Source organism: Triturus cristatus, chromosome 1_1 (genome assembly GCF_964204655.1).
Source record: "Triturus cristatus chromosome 1_1, aTriCri1.1, whole genome shotgun sequence".
NCBI lineage: Eukaryota > Metazoa > Chordata > Amphibia > Caudata > Salamandridae > Triturus > Triturus cristatus.
In genome coordinates, this window is record NC_140579.1 from 308,562,345 (window position 1) to 308,577,553 (window position 15,209).

The window sequence follows — 15,209 nt, forward strand, 5'->3', positions numbered from 1 at the left end:
ATTTAACCCAGCAACATTGCAATGTGTATCTGTGTTTGTCACACCTAGGTGACTCTGCATATCCCAACCGTCCTTGGTTGCTGAGCCCACTGCGGAATCCCAGGACACCAGTTGATGTCCGCTACAATGATGCCCATGGGAGGACACATCGTGTGGTGGAGCGTACATTTGGTCTGCTGAAGTCACGTTTCCGCTGCCTGGACAAGACCGGAGGTGCACTGATGTACTCGCCTGGGAAGGTGTGTCAGATTGTAGTAGCATGCTGCATGCTCCACAACCTAGCCATTCGCAAGGAGATCCCCCTGATCAAGGATGATGATGAGCAGCAAAGGCTGCCACCTGCAAACCAACCCGTGTCCAGTGATGAAGACAGTGGAGAGGAGAAAGGTGTTGACCTGTGTCAACAGCTCATCACCCGCTACTTCACTTGAAGGTGAGTGACATTGTACAACGGATCCATTGTATGATGATGTTGCTGTTGTTGTGAAGGTGTATGTGGGCTTTGTGACTGCAGCCGGTTGTTGACTCAGTGGTGGCTGACAATGTTTCTGGAACAGGGCAATTTTGCACATCGACAGGACTTGTTGCCCATTGTGATGTGTGCATGTTGGATTATCTTGATGGTAGGTGTTGTGTGATGTCTGTAATGCCACACCCAGACTAGTGAATATTGTCCTGTTGTGTTTTCCTAGGTGACTTCAACCTCTCCTTGCCTACATACATTCCATACTCCTGGTACATTGTAATCATATTGAAGACTGTACATCCTGGAAAAAAGACGGAGCAGACACAACAGCGTGTGTAAGGATTTATTATTTACAATGGTGACATGTGAGGGGGTGAACATATACATTGAGGTGATTAGTGGAGCAGTGAGTTGACAGTTGTGGTAAATGAGATAATCGAGTAGTCACAAGATTGATGTGGTGACCCAGTCCAACAGACAGATGCCATTCACAAGGCAGTGTGGGTAAGGACAGTCCAAAAAGTCAATGCAGTGGTGAAGAGGGTTGCCACCATGACTGGCATTTGGCAGGTGCTTTGCTTCCAGTTACCCCCAGGGTTTTCTTAGGACGGCCCCTTCGTCATTTGGCATGGGGGGCCCTGCTGTAGGGCCAGTGGGGTCTGAGGATTCACCCATCTCTGTGGTCGCAGGGGAGGATAGTGAACTGTCATCCTGCAGCCCACCAGAGGGAGGTGGAGGTGTTGGTTGTGGTGCAGGCCTGTCCCTCAGTACCACCACTTGCTGGCCCAAGAGGTCCATAATTTGTCCAATGCAGGTGTTGATGGACCTCATCAGAAGGGTGAGCTCACGGAACACTTCTTCCAACCGACCCGTTTGTCCCTGGGCACCTTCATATGCCCCGAGGACTCTGTTAACGTGGTCCAGGGATTGGGTCCCAGGCTCTTGGTGTCTGTGAGTGACCCTGCCCCTCCCACCTTCCCTGCTGCCATGGACCTGTTGCCTCACCACTGTAGGCACCCGCATCCTCTCCCTGCCCTCCTGAGTCAGTGGGGTGGGGTGGTCATCCTCTGGGACAGGGGGAGTGTTGCAGGCAGCACTGGTGGTGGTGCTGTTGGTGCTGGTGGTGGAGGATGCACAGGCAGTAACAGCAGGGGTCTGCAGAGACGTTGGTATTGCAGCAGATGTGGTGGGGGGACGATGGGGTCCTGGGACCTGTTGCGCCCTGGCACACCAGATAGTCCGTCTTCAAGCTCATTGTCCACAGAATCCCGGGAGTCAACGTCCGAGAGTCCATGTACCGGAGGGAGATTGGCTCTTCAGGTTGCTGGTGCTGTCCTCTGCAGTGAGTTCTTGGTCACCTGTGGGTCAGATGGGAGATGGTCATTATAGTGCACCTCAAAAGCTTTGTGTTAGCTGTATATCATTCACTGTTTGTACACCACACAGTTGACTAATCATCACATGTTTTTCTATGTGCACTACTGTGCCTCCTGACATGATGCTGTGGTACATGCATTACTTGTCCATGGTGTGAGTTGTCAATACCTACCATGCGCAATGTGCATAATTTGTGAGTACAGGGACATGTTACCATCTCGGAACTAGCGCAACTGAAAATCTCAGTGAGGACTATTTTAGGCTTACTCTGCCCTGTCAGACGTTACATCTAGGCATAAACTGACCTTTGTCATCTCCTGCATACCTTGGTCTTGTCATGTGCATATCTGGATTTGTACCACCAATCATGCTTTCTTGTTTCTCATTTGTTCCTTGCTGCTCTGGCCCTATGGCACTTACACATGGAATTCAGTGCTGTGCATGATTGTGTCCAGACTTTCTTCTACATGTGCATTGGTGTGTCACACTTTGGTTGCTGTGACAGTTTCATTTGCTTAGCTGTGTGCAGACTGTGAATGGCAATAGGATCTTTGTGTATGTGTGTGCAATGGGAGGGCTGGTGTTGTCATGTGTCACCATGCTTTTTGAGGACAATGGCTGTGTGCACATACTGGCTACTTACCTATAAGCTTTTCCCATTTGGCTTTCACTTGACACATTTGTGTGTGTGTGTGGTGGAGGCTTGCAAGCAAGCAAGCATGATATGTCTACCTACCTGTTTGTTTGTAGTGATACAATGGCTGACACATGCATCTGGGTGGGAGGGGAGGCTCCATGGTGATGGTCTGGGGGACGAGTCGGCCTGGGGTGAGTTGTTGTTCAGGCATCCCACCCCCAAACAGACCTCCCAGGGAAGATGTCTACCTACCTGTTAGTTTGTTTGTAGCGAGTCAATGGCTTGGAACTGCTCCTGGGCGTGGTGTGCTCCATCCTGCTTGTGTTGGGATAGGGCTGCCTGGTGGGAGCTGTAGTGCAGGCCCCCCGACCTCCCTGTGAGGATGGCTACCTACATGTTAGGTGACGGTCAACAATGCAATGTCTGCAACATGCTTTTGGGTGGGGGTGGTGCTGCATCCTGCTCAGGTGTGAGACAGGGGGCATGGTGGGAGTTTTAGTACAGTCTTCACACACACACAAACACCCATCACTGTTAAGATGGCTACCTACATGTTAGTTTGTTTGTAGTGGGACAATGGCTTCCAAATCCTTCTGGGTGGTGTATAGTGCTTCATCCTTCTCAGGGGTGGGACAGGGGGCATGGTGGGAGTTGTAGTGCAGGCCCCCCACCCCCAAACAGCCCTCCCAGGCAAGATGGCTACCTGCCTGTTAGGTGAGTGTGCACCATTCAATGGCTGGCAAATACCTCTGGGCGAGGGGCAGTTCTCCGTCCTGCTCAGGTGTGGGACAGGGGGCATGGTGGGAGTTGTAGTATAGTCTTCACACCCAAAAACACCCCTAACTGTTAAGATGGCTACCTGCCTGTTAGTTTGTTTGAAGTGGGACAATGGCTTCCAAATGCTTCTGGGTGGTGTGTAGTGCTACATCCTTCTCAGGGGTGGGATAGGGGGCATGGTGGGAGTTATAGTGCAGGCCTCCCACCTCCAAATAGCCCTCCCAGGCAAGATCACTACCTGCCTGTTAGGTGAGTGTGCACCATTCAATGGCTGGCAAATACCTCTGGGTGAGGGGCAGTTCTCCGTCCTGCTCAGGTGTGGGACAGGGGGCATGGTGGGAGTTGTAGTATAGTCTTCACACCCATAAAACACCCCTCACTGTTAAGATGGCTATCTACCTGTTAGTTTGTTTGTAGTGGAACAATGGCTTCCAAATACTTCTGGGTGGTGTGTAGTGCTACATCCTTCTCAGGGGTTGGACAGGGGGCATGGTGGGAGTTGTAGTGCAGGCCTCCCACCCCCAAACAGCCCTCCCAGGCAAGATGGCTACCTACCTGTTAGGTGAGTGTGCACCATTCAATGGCTGGCAAATGCCTCTGGGTGGGGGGCAGTGCTCCGTCCTGTTCAGGTGTGGGACAGGGGGCATGGTGGGAGTTGTAGTACAGTCTTCACACCCACAGACCCCTCACTGTTAAGATGGCTACCTACCTGTTAATTTGTTTTTAGTGGGACAGTGGCTTCCAAATGCTTCTGGGTGGTGTGGAGTGCTACATCCTGCTCAGGGGTGGGACAGGGGGCATGGTGGGAGTTGTGGTACAGGCCTCCCACCCCCACAAAGCCTCCATGGCAAGATGACTACCTACCTGTTAGTTTCTTTGTAGTGGAACAATGGCTTCCAAATGCTTCTGGGTGGTGTGGAGTGCTACATCCTGCTCAGGTGTGGGACAAGGGGGCCTGTTGGAAGTTGTTGTGCTGGCTGCCTGTGCACATGCCCCCATGGTGATGTTGCTAGCTACATTTGGGTTGGATGTGAGTGAGTGAATGTTGGATCTGTGAGACACGTGTTGGGGAGTGTGTGGTGCATTTGAATATACTTGTGCCTAGGAGGTATAGCTTTGTAGTTGTCCAAGACAGTACATAGCAGTGTGGTGGTGGTCATTTGTTTGTATTTACCAGCCTCCACACCCCCGGCTACTCCTGTGAGAGTCTCTGGATGCAGTATGGAGAGCACCTTCTCCTCCCCTGCAGTGAATGGTTTTGGTGGGATGTGAGGGCCACCACCAGTCCTGTCAGGCAGCTCACGGTTCTTGATCCTCTTCTGTTTGTCAACCCTCTTTAGGTCATGCCACTGCTTCATGATTTCATTTTTTGAGCGCGGGTTGGTCCCTACTGCATTGACCTTATCGACTATCCTTGCCCACATTTGAACTCTTGTGGCTCATGGTGTCTGTTGGACCAGGCTACCAAACAGTTGTGGTTCCACTCTGACTATCTCATCAACCATAACCTTCAACTCACTCTCTGTGTGAATTTTGGCATTTTATGTGTTGCCATGGTGTGTGATGTGCAAAGGGTATATGGGTGCAGGGGTTTGAATGGTGGGGGTGATGTGTATGGTGTGTGATGTGCAGGGGGTCAGAGGTGCAGGTGTGGAAGTGGTGGTAGTGCTGTGTGTGGTGTGAGTAGTGCTGGTGTGTTGCTTTGCCTATCCTTTGTTGTCAGGGTAGTGGCCTTCAGTCTTGGAATGTTGCAAAGGATTGTGGTCAGGGAAGGGGCTGGTTTTATACTCAGCTATGTGGGTGTGTCCAAATGGGTTATTTCTGTCAGGTGTTTTGTGTGGGTTGCCCTGGGGTTTGTATTTTTGTATTTGTCATGTGGTTGTGTTATTGGGGTGTGTTCTGTGTTTTTGGGGGTATGGCTAGTTTGCTGTGTGCACTTTGTGGCCTTGTTGTGGGTTTTTTCTTTTGTCCACCATATTTGTCATGGAGCGTCCGCAGCGGTGGCTGTGCTGCAGCTCTTCCACCTGCTCTCCCATTCATCACTGTTCGTGACCGCGGCGGTCAGAAACTGCAGAACATACCGCGGGGGCATCGGGGTTATCCTAATTTGACGTGCGGTGTTTCCGCTGTCCTGGCGGCGGTTTGATTGTTTACAGCCGCAAATGCGACCGCCACGGATGGGTTTTGGCCATCTCCGCCCACTACAAGCGTTTTTTCTGGGCCTTGTTCCGCCGCGGTCGGTGTTATTTGGTGGTTGTTCCTAATTTGGACGCCGGATTTTCCATGGTGCCGGCGGGCGGTTGATTTACGGATCCATGGCGGTCGGGGTGGTTTTCCACCCACCATCCTAATAGGCCCCTAAGAGTGGCCCATTAGCTAGATGGGTGATGGGAAACCTTAAAATCGGGAAACAGGTCTTCCACCTAGTCAGTTATTATGGCGCTATAGATGATGAGATTTTGCCCATGGAAAATTTGGTTAACCTAGTAACTCCATTATATGGGCCTAAAATTATAGGAGGAGATTTTCATTTCATTCAGAATTTGGGATAAGACTCCTCTCGTAGAAATAAGTCACAAAATAAACCTCTAGATATCTGAGGAACATGATCAGAGATTTTTCACTAGTTGATCAGTGTAGGGCTCAGCATCCCACTGTGAAAGAATTTACTTGTTTTTCAAAAAGGCATAATTTAGCATCTAGAATAGACTTCTTTCTAGTTTCCCATTAATGTGAAAGGGGGAAGTCCTGGATTATTCCAAATCCCTTTTCAGATCATTCAGTCCCGGTGATAGAGATTAAAATAAAGGCTAGTCTAGGGGAGTGACCGAGGTGGATGCTGGATAAAACTTTGCTGACTGAAGATGGCTGGATCAAAAAAATGCAAGAATTGCTTGCGGATTTTGCCCATAGAAATATGGGATCAGCTCCAACCTTTCTGGCATGGGATTCTTGTAAGGCCTTCATTAGTGGGGAGTCAATTTCATGTAAGGCGATTTCATGTAAGGCAAGTATCATCAAAGAGAGAAAGGAATTGGCTAGACAACTACAGTGAGATTTAGATCAGGCAAGCCAAATCCACTCTACAGTCCATTCTGAAATTACGGCATCCAGCTTAAAAAAGGCCAGGGAGAGTATTAGATATTTCTATGAGCACCAGGCAATAGTAAATCAAAATACGGGTTTACAAAAGTGGTATGAGGAAAGCGAACATAAGGGCAAATTCTTGATGTGTCCGTTAAAAAAAACCATAATAACGCAACTTTTAAATCTTTTTTTGACAAGGAGAAAGGCCAAGATGTGCATCAAATAGCAGAAATTAACAAGGTTTTCCTATCACATTATAATAGGCTGTACTCTGCCCCCGCATCCATACCACTTGAAGGGATTGATACATTTCTCAATACAATGGAGCTGCCCACTCTAACTTGTTCCCAAAAAGCCCAGCTCATTGAGCCAATTTCTAAAACTGAGGTCCAGGAGGCCATTAAAAATACACACAGTGGCAAAACCTGCAGCAATGATGGATTAGCAATTGAAATTTATAAAATCTTTATGCTACAGATAATTAATTTATTGGTAACCTTATTTAATTCGTTTTTGGAAGGTTGCCAGACCCCGAAAACATTTTCTGAAGGAGTTATAGTCAGTTCCAAAAAAAAAATGTAAGACACCTGATAATCCTGGATCATACCACCTCATTAGTTTATTAAATAATGATTATAAACTTTTTACTGAATTAATGGTGAATAGAATTACCCTAATTGCGCAAAGTTTGGTCCATGGGACCAATGTGGCTTCTGCTGGGAAGGCTTCTTACTAACACCACCAATTTTTAATCCAGGCGATTTACTTTTTTTCAAACATTGATATCAAAGCGGCAATCATTATGATTGAAGCAGAAAAAGCTTTCAACTTAGCTAATTGGAGCATTGTTTTGCCATTTTAAAAAAATGTGTGTTTCCTTTAGGTTTTGTTGACATGCTACAGAAAATATACGAGAAAGCTGAGGCAAAAGTAATAATGAATGCGCATGTTGCTGGCACAGTTAAGATCCAGAGAGGCACTCGACAGGGATGTCCGATGTTCCCTGTCTTATTTGCTCTGTTTATCGAGCCATTAGCTTCCCTGGTACCCCAGAACCCCTTAATCAAGCCACCAGTAGCGGGGGCACCAAAACTTAAGCTATTCACTATACTGGTAAACATTAAGCAAACAATTCAAACTTTCTCCAACCTGGGGGGGTACAAAATCAATGATAATAAATCTGAAATTGTATTAATTAACTACCCCAACTACGTCTTACCCCGGGATCTTCGGATCCAGGTGGCAGAGGATAATCATATTTGTTATATGGGTATCTGGGTTTCACACGATTTTTAACAACTTTTTCCACGTAATTATATCTCTACCCTTAATAAAGTCATAAAATGTTAAGTAACTTTCAAACTTTACCTCTCTCTATAATTGGAAGAATCGCTTTGATAAAAATGATGGCACTCCCGCTATTTTTCTTTATTTTTTCAAATGTTCCTATTAAAGTTCCTCAAAACTATTTCCTGGAAATAGATCAAATGTTACATAAGTTTATATGCTCAGGGAAGAAACCATGTACCAAACTAAAAACACTACAGTTGAGCCCAGAAGAAGGTGGGCTAGGGCTCCCCCACATCAAAGGTATTTCCAAGCCACTTTCATGGACTGGTGTGGGTGTGCAGTTTTGCCACATGATTATATGCTTAATTTTTTATCTTTAGCAAATGTTAATAGAAAATAATATTCACCTATAACCCTTTATTAAGATCCCCAGATTACCCAAATGCAATAGATATAAGATTCCGCACATAATCCTATACAGATTCACTCAAGTGAAGAACGAGTTTCGATTTACAACTATCCATCCAGAAATGAAATTAAGACACTGCAGGGATCTAGGATTGTTGGTGGATCCGCAGATGTTAAGCAATTGGGAAAGGCAAGGACTGTACCAAATAAAAGAGCTCATAATTCAGGGGAATATGATGTTCTGGGAGCAAATTGAAGGGAATAGAACAGAAGAAGCCTCTGCCCTCGTATTCTCATATCTTCAAATTTCTAGCCTAGTAAGAAATCTACAACTTCCCAACGGCCCACTTCCAAAGGCTATTATCTATGCATTATATGTTAAGGAAATGCCAATGATAGGGAATTGGTATTGCATCCTGCAGCGACAACTTTACGAGCAAATAGTACCCATCACCCTTCTTAAAAATACAGGAGTCTATGGGTGTTGGATAGATGCAGCACAATGGGAATACTATAATAGGTGGTCCAATATGGCCATTTGTGGGGCTAATTTTAAACGTATGGGGTTTCTTTCCAAATGGCAGCTATATTACACCCCTGATAAACTCCAAAAAATGTTCCCAGAAATGTCATTAGTTTGTTTTAGATGTAATCATCCAAAAGGGGACTGGTTCCATATCTGCTTTACCTGTCCAAAACTGACATATAATTGGACTAGGATCTTCCAGTGGGTTAGCAGGAAACTCACCCTAAATCTAGTCCCCCATCCTTTGATTACCTAATTTGGGATTCCCAATTTAAATCTAACAGTTCAACAAAAGCAGTTCATTTTCATTACTTCCTTGGTAGCCAAGTCTCTGATTTTACAAAACTGGAGATTTACGGATCCACCAAGATTCCAACAATGGGTAGTAAAAATGAGGCAAATTAAAGATAAGGAATGTTATGTATAAGAAATCCAGGAGTCTTGTTAACCGCGTAGTTTCTTTATTAGGTTTCCAAGTATTGAGGCCAACACAGCTCTACACAGCTGCACAGGTGAAGATAACTGCCCAACTGATCTCTGATGACACTTAGGTTACAAGTGTCATCAGTGATGTAACACTGAAGAGCACACACCAAGGAATACAGTAACAAGCAATACAGTAACATGAGTAATGCATAAACACAACACATCTTCCCCCTTATACAACAAAAAAAAAATAGAGAAACTAAGGTTAAGTGACAAAAAGAAAACTAATGTTCAGTAACATATTCTCTAAGATAAGTAGGTGGTTTTAACACTCTTCTAAATCTGTTGACTAAGGAGTCTTTACCTGCAGAAGCAGAACCAAAGGCAGAATCTGATCCTTGTCCAACCTGGTCTGAAGGAACAGAATCAGACACATTCTCTGATTCTTGTGCATCTTGTTCTGAAGAGACAGAATCAGACACATTCTCTGATTCTTGTCCATCCTGTTCTGAAGAAACAGAATCAGATAAATTCTCATGTTGTTCACATTCAGTTGGAATCACATCTTGTTCACATTAAGAATCTAACCAATGAAAACTCCTTACTTCTTGAACTTCTACCCACCTGTCCAACTTCTCATTGAACTTGACAAGTCTGCTAAGGTGCCAAACTTTACCATCAGATAATCTAACTGAATTGTTAAACATTTCAACCACACTTAAGGGTTTAAAATCTTGCTTTGACCTTTTCTTACTTTGAAAGGTAATTTAACTCGCACTAAATCACCCACTTCTAAGGCTATCTTTTTAGCATTATACTTTGAATCAGCATATTTCTTGTACTTTCCTTGATGTCACCAAATGTTATTTTTAACTTGATCAGGAGACCATTCCAACAATCTGGAATGCCTCAACCAACATTGGTTGTCTTTAGTAAAAGGAACACGCCCTTTCATAATAGTAAAGGGACTGTACCCTGTAACAGTAGGAGTTACTCGATACATCCATACCATCTTCTTGACACCTACAACCCAATCTTGACCTCTGAGATTGGCTAATTGAATGGAGTCATTAATTACTTGATGAAATCTTTCTACTTCTCCATTCCCACTTCGACGATAAATTGAGGTGACTTTATGTTGAATTCCATTACGCTTTAAAAATTCCTCAATTAGATGACATTTGAACTGAGCCCCATTATCTGTTATAATAACTTTAGGAAGTCCTTCTCTTTGAAAAAACTCATCCATAAATTCAAGTACACTAGCCGAATCAGCTCGTTTTACAACTTTAACTTCAGGCCATTTTGAGAAGTAATCAATGGCTACTAGTATGTATAATTTGTGCTCATTCCTAGTAATAGGTCCAGTAATGTATAAACCTATAGTTTACCAAGGTATCTCTGGACATGGAACTGGACACAAAGGAGGAGTGACAACTCTTTGAGATTTGTCTGAATTCAAGCATACAGAACACTCCCTTACTAAATTCTACTTCAGTGTCAACTCCCGGCCAACAATACAACTCTCTGATACATTTTTTTGTTTTTACATTTCCTCATGACATAAAAGAATAACTTTCACTCTTAGATCCTTAGGTGGGATGATTTTTTCTCCCCGTAAAATATTGTCATCTACTAGGGATAATTAATCATGAACTTCCCAAAATGGTTTCATTTCCTCACACAACAACTTTTTACTAGGCCAACCTTGAGTGATACATAGTTTAACTTTGGTAAGAAGTTCATCTTTGGTCATGGAATCTTTCCATTCTTTAGAACTTAAAGTGATATTTTCCTTACATCTATCCATGCAACCTGAAAATCATTCCAAGTTTCGGTGGAGGATTCTAATGGTAAGGGTAATCTACTCAAACAATCAGCCACTTGATTCTTAGCTCCTAGAATATATCATGAGGAGTAACGATAATCAAGAAGACGAATGGACATTCTGGCAATTCTGGGAGTGGCTTTTAGTAGACCTATCAGGAGAAAGAACTTTTACCAGGTGTTTATGATGACATCTGATTTCAACATGATAACCCCAAATACAATTTTTTAAATGTTTAAGTCCCCAAACCACAGCTAGAGTTTCTCTCTCGATTACAGAATATCTTTCTTCTGATGGAGAAAGAGCTCTGGAGGCATAACCTACAGCTCTTTTTCTTCCACTTCCTTCTTTTCGTGAGAACACAGCCTTTATTACTTGCATCTGTAGCAAGAAAACAAGGTAAGCAGGGATCAAAACCAACTAATTCCTTTGCATTACATAGTTCATCTTTCAATTTAGAGAAATCCTGTTGAAGAATATTAGACCAAACAAATGTAGATCTATTTTTTAACAATTGACGCATATTCAAGGTTTTTTCTGAAACATTCCTAATGAACGTACTATAAAATTCAACGAGCCCTAGAAAACACCTCAACTCATCTTTGTTAGACGGTGAAGAAGTGTTCCTTATAGCCTTCATTAGACTCATTTTAGGTTTAATACCATTGGCAGAAATTTCATGTCCAAGATAATCTAAAGAATTGACCCCAAATCTGCACTTTGAAAGTTTTGCAGTTAATCCTCTCTCTTTTAATATTTCTAAAACAGAGTAAACTCTGTCATCATGTAGACATTTCGTTTCACCCATAATGAGGATGTCATCTTTGAAAAAGAGAATACCAGGTAGATCCTGGAATAGTTCAAACATGAGTTTTTGAAAAACTGCAGCTGTAGACGCTAGGCCAAACGGCATACGCAGAAAACGATAACATCCTCTGGGTGTCATAAAAGTAGTAAGACTTTTACTGTCTTCGTGTAGCAAGATTTGATGATATGCCGAAGTTAAATCGACCACAGAAAACCATTTCATACCTTTAGTAAGTGAAATTAACTCATTTATTTTGGGTAACGGAAATCTCTCAACTATGATGTTGTCATTGAGAGACCTCAAATCAATGCAAAGACGAACCTTGCCATTGGCCCTGTGAGCGACGACTAAGGGTGCGACCCAATTAGAAGCTTCAACCTCTTCAATGATACCATCATCCAAGAGACGTTTCAATTCTTTCGTGACTTCTTCCCTGACTACCCAAGGAATGTGTCTAGACTTATGTACAGTAGGATTGGCATCATCTTTAAGGATGATTTTATGTACATAGCCATTCAAATGACCCACCTTATTTGAAAAAACTTCAGGAAAATCTTTTTTTAATTTATGATGGTAATCTTCACCCTGGTCTAATACCATGACTTGTTCAACTCCATTAGGATTCAAAATGATTTTTTAATTTCTTTGATCTTTCCACCCTAATACAGGAGGGCCATTAAGGGCAACATACAATTTCCCAATAGAAGATCTTCCTTTACATTCAAATGTAAGTTCTCTGAAGCCTATTAAGTCAATTTTTTCTCCAGTAAAACTTTCTGGAGAAATATCAGGAGGTAATAACGTGGGACCAAGAACATGAACAAAATCTTTCTCCCATTAGTCTTTGTCAATAATCGTATATGGTGAGCCTGAATCAGCCACAATAAGCAATTCAACTCCACCTATACTTATAGAACAAACAGGTTTAGATTTGCACTCTATGTTTAGCATATTAACACTGTCAGATACACCTAACACACAATCAATACTCTTAGCTGGATCATCATCATGGGATGATTCTGAGGAAGAATCATCATTTTTCTCTCTAATCAAAGTTATTTTCTTCTTTTTACTTTTGTTACGCTGGCAAGCCTTAGTGTAATGGCCAATTAAACCACATTCAAGACATTTTTGCTTTCTAGCCGGACACTTTTTAAAATTAGCTAAATGGTTCTTACTTACACATCTATAACATTTTAGATCTTTGTTGGTATTATCTCTGGTATTATCTCTGTTATTAGAAAAAGGGAAAGTGACTACCTTAGTTTTCGTTTTCGAATTAATTTTGCTCACAGTAGGTTTGTCAATTTCTTTAGGACTTCAGAAATAGCTTTTGCGCATTTGTTAGTAATTTCTGCTTTTTTAACTAAAGCCACAACATCAGATAGCAATGCATCACCATGTATCCACAGACGTTCTTGAGCATGCTCATTATTAACATACATTATGATTTGGTCACGGATTAGTTCTTGTTCTACAGGACCAAATCTGCAAGTTAACGCTAATACACAAAGTCTTCAACAGGTTCTTGCTTGCCTTGTTTCCTTCCAAAGAACTTGTGGCGGTCGATAGCAATGCAAACAGATGTAGAACAATATATCTCTAAATCCTCCAGAGCATGAAGAAAAACATTTGAATTATCAGCTGGACGAGTTTTTTTACTCATAGCATTGTAGACCTTTAACCCTTGAAGACCAAGAGAATGAAGTAAGATTTTCTTTTTCTTAACTTGTGATAATTCATCTTCACCATCCTCTAATGTATAGATGTAGTTTAAAAAATACTGCCTCCATTCTAACCGTTTAATAGGAGGATCTCCTTTGGTAGAAAGAAATGATTGTGGCGGAGTTACTGAAAATGTTTGTGCAGCACACATGGTGAGTGAGCAAACTTAAGCATAAATAACTGTGCAATCAATAGTAAGAACAGTTGATGAAATGTGTGCCTGTCACCGTGAAAGCCAGGCTGAAAAAAAACCAATGAAGATGGAGTTCAAATAATGATGAGCTGTGCTGGATTAAAGAAAAATGTGGTGTGCCTGTCACTGTAGAAAAGTAGCTTCAACAAGTATGTAATTAATTGTAGTAATAAGGTAGTGTGCTTGTGACCGTAGAGGGCAAGCAAATGATGAGGCATTTTCCAAAATAACTGATATCGTCACACAAAAACAGTAAAAATAACAAGAAAACAGTACCTTTAAAATGGTGACATCCGCGTTGTGAATTCCGTTGAATAAACAATTAAATTATAAGTGGTGTGCCTATCACCGGAGATAAGCAAACAGAAGATTTTACGATCGTAGCTCCGGAAGGCAGAACTCAAAATGGCTGTCACGATGTACGTAAACACGCAATTACTGTGTGACCACCAGGGCGTCAGACGACATGCGCAGGCATGTTGGATGTCGTATGTAAATGTAGGTGGAAATGGAATGCACAGGTCGTGCGGAACATGGAGCTCCGAACTGGGGACATGCAGCGCAGAAGGATTCCAGGCCAAACGTGTAGGTATGCAATCTGGAATGTCGGACCGGTTTGAAAGATAACAGAGGCTTGATCCCACGGTAACCGCAGCAGTCTAATCAAGGGCAAAATCACTAAACATAAGTACAACAAGTGTGTTGGCCTCTTAGAAATAAATGGAACAGCACTCAGAAAGATTTGCAAACGTTGTCGGACAGAGCGCAGACCTTGAAGTTTGGTTTGTAACGGTTTTCGGACAGGACGCAGACACCGGTGTTGTGTAATATCTGGTATCCCCTCCGGATCCGGTATCCCCTGCTCTTCGGCTCTGTTCGGAGCTCTGCCCGATTGGCCAGCTCGGACTGCTCTTCTGTAGCCACGCCCCCCTCAAGCAGACCGGCTGGCATCTCAGGCCTGGCTCGGCATGGGCAGACAGAAACAGCAGCGCTCCTAGCCTAGGATGGCTCGTAAAGAATCCTTCGGCAGTTTTAATAATTAAAGTCTGTTAGTAGCGAAGCGTGATAAATTTAGGAAAGAGACTACAGCAGAGGCGCCTACTTAGAGCTTGTGCTCTGCAGAGGGGCACCTTAGCACGTGCTCTGAGGCCGAGGGTGTAGCCAGGAAAATAAAATGGATCAAAGTGAACGATCTCAAATTTTGCTATAAAAGCCAGTGAATATTGTTTACTCAAGGAAAATGTGTAAAATATTGCATTTTATAAACATAAATCCTAAGGAATTTGTAAAAAAATGCATTTTACTCGTATTGATTTTTTCTTTCCTTTTTTTCTTTTATCCTGTCCTCCTTTCCATCCATCTTTAATGTTTCTATTAACATTTATTTGTTTTTTGCATTCTTCTTTCATGCCTCTTTCATCTTTCTTTCTGTCTGTCCATACTTCTTTCCTTCCATCACTCATTGTATGTATCTTTCTGACCTTGTTTATATTAAATGTCATTTACATTCCTTCTTCCATCCTTTTTGTAATTCATTATTTTCTTGTTCCTTCTGTTCTTCTTATCATCCTCTTATCCTTCCTTCCCCCCTTGATTCTATCCTTTTTTGTATTCCTTCAATTTCCCTTTCCTTTGCTCTTACTTCTGTCTCCCATTTCTTC

General features: G+C 42.9%; 1 long non-coding RNA gene across 1 annotated transcript; it reads right to left on the reverse strand.

The window, feature by feature from the left end:
- Window positions 1-796: 796 nt before the first annotated feature.
- LOC146870161 (uncharacterized) lies at window positions 797-14,411 on the reverse strand. The gene is made up of 3 exons (XR_014959155.1): window positions 13,825-14,411; window positions 9,359-9,502; window positions 797-1,824 (listed from the first exon to the last, which is right to left on the reverse strand). It is a non-coding gene; the product is annotated as an uncharacterized LOC146870161 (long non-coding RNA).
- Window positions 14,412-15,209: the final 798 nt, after the last annotated feature.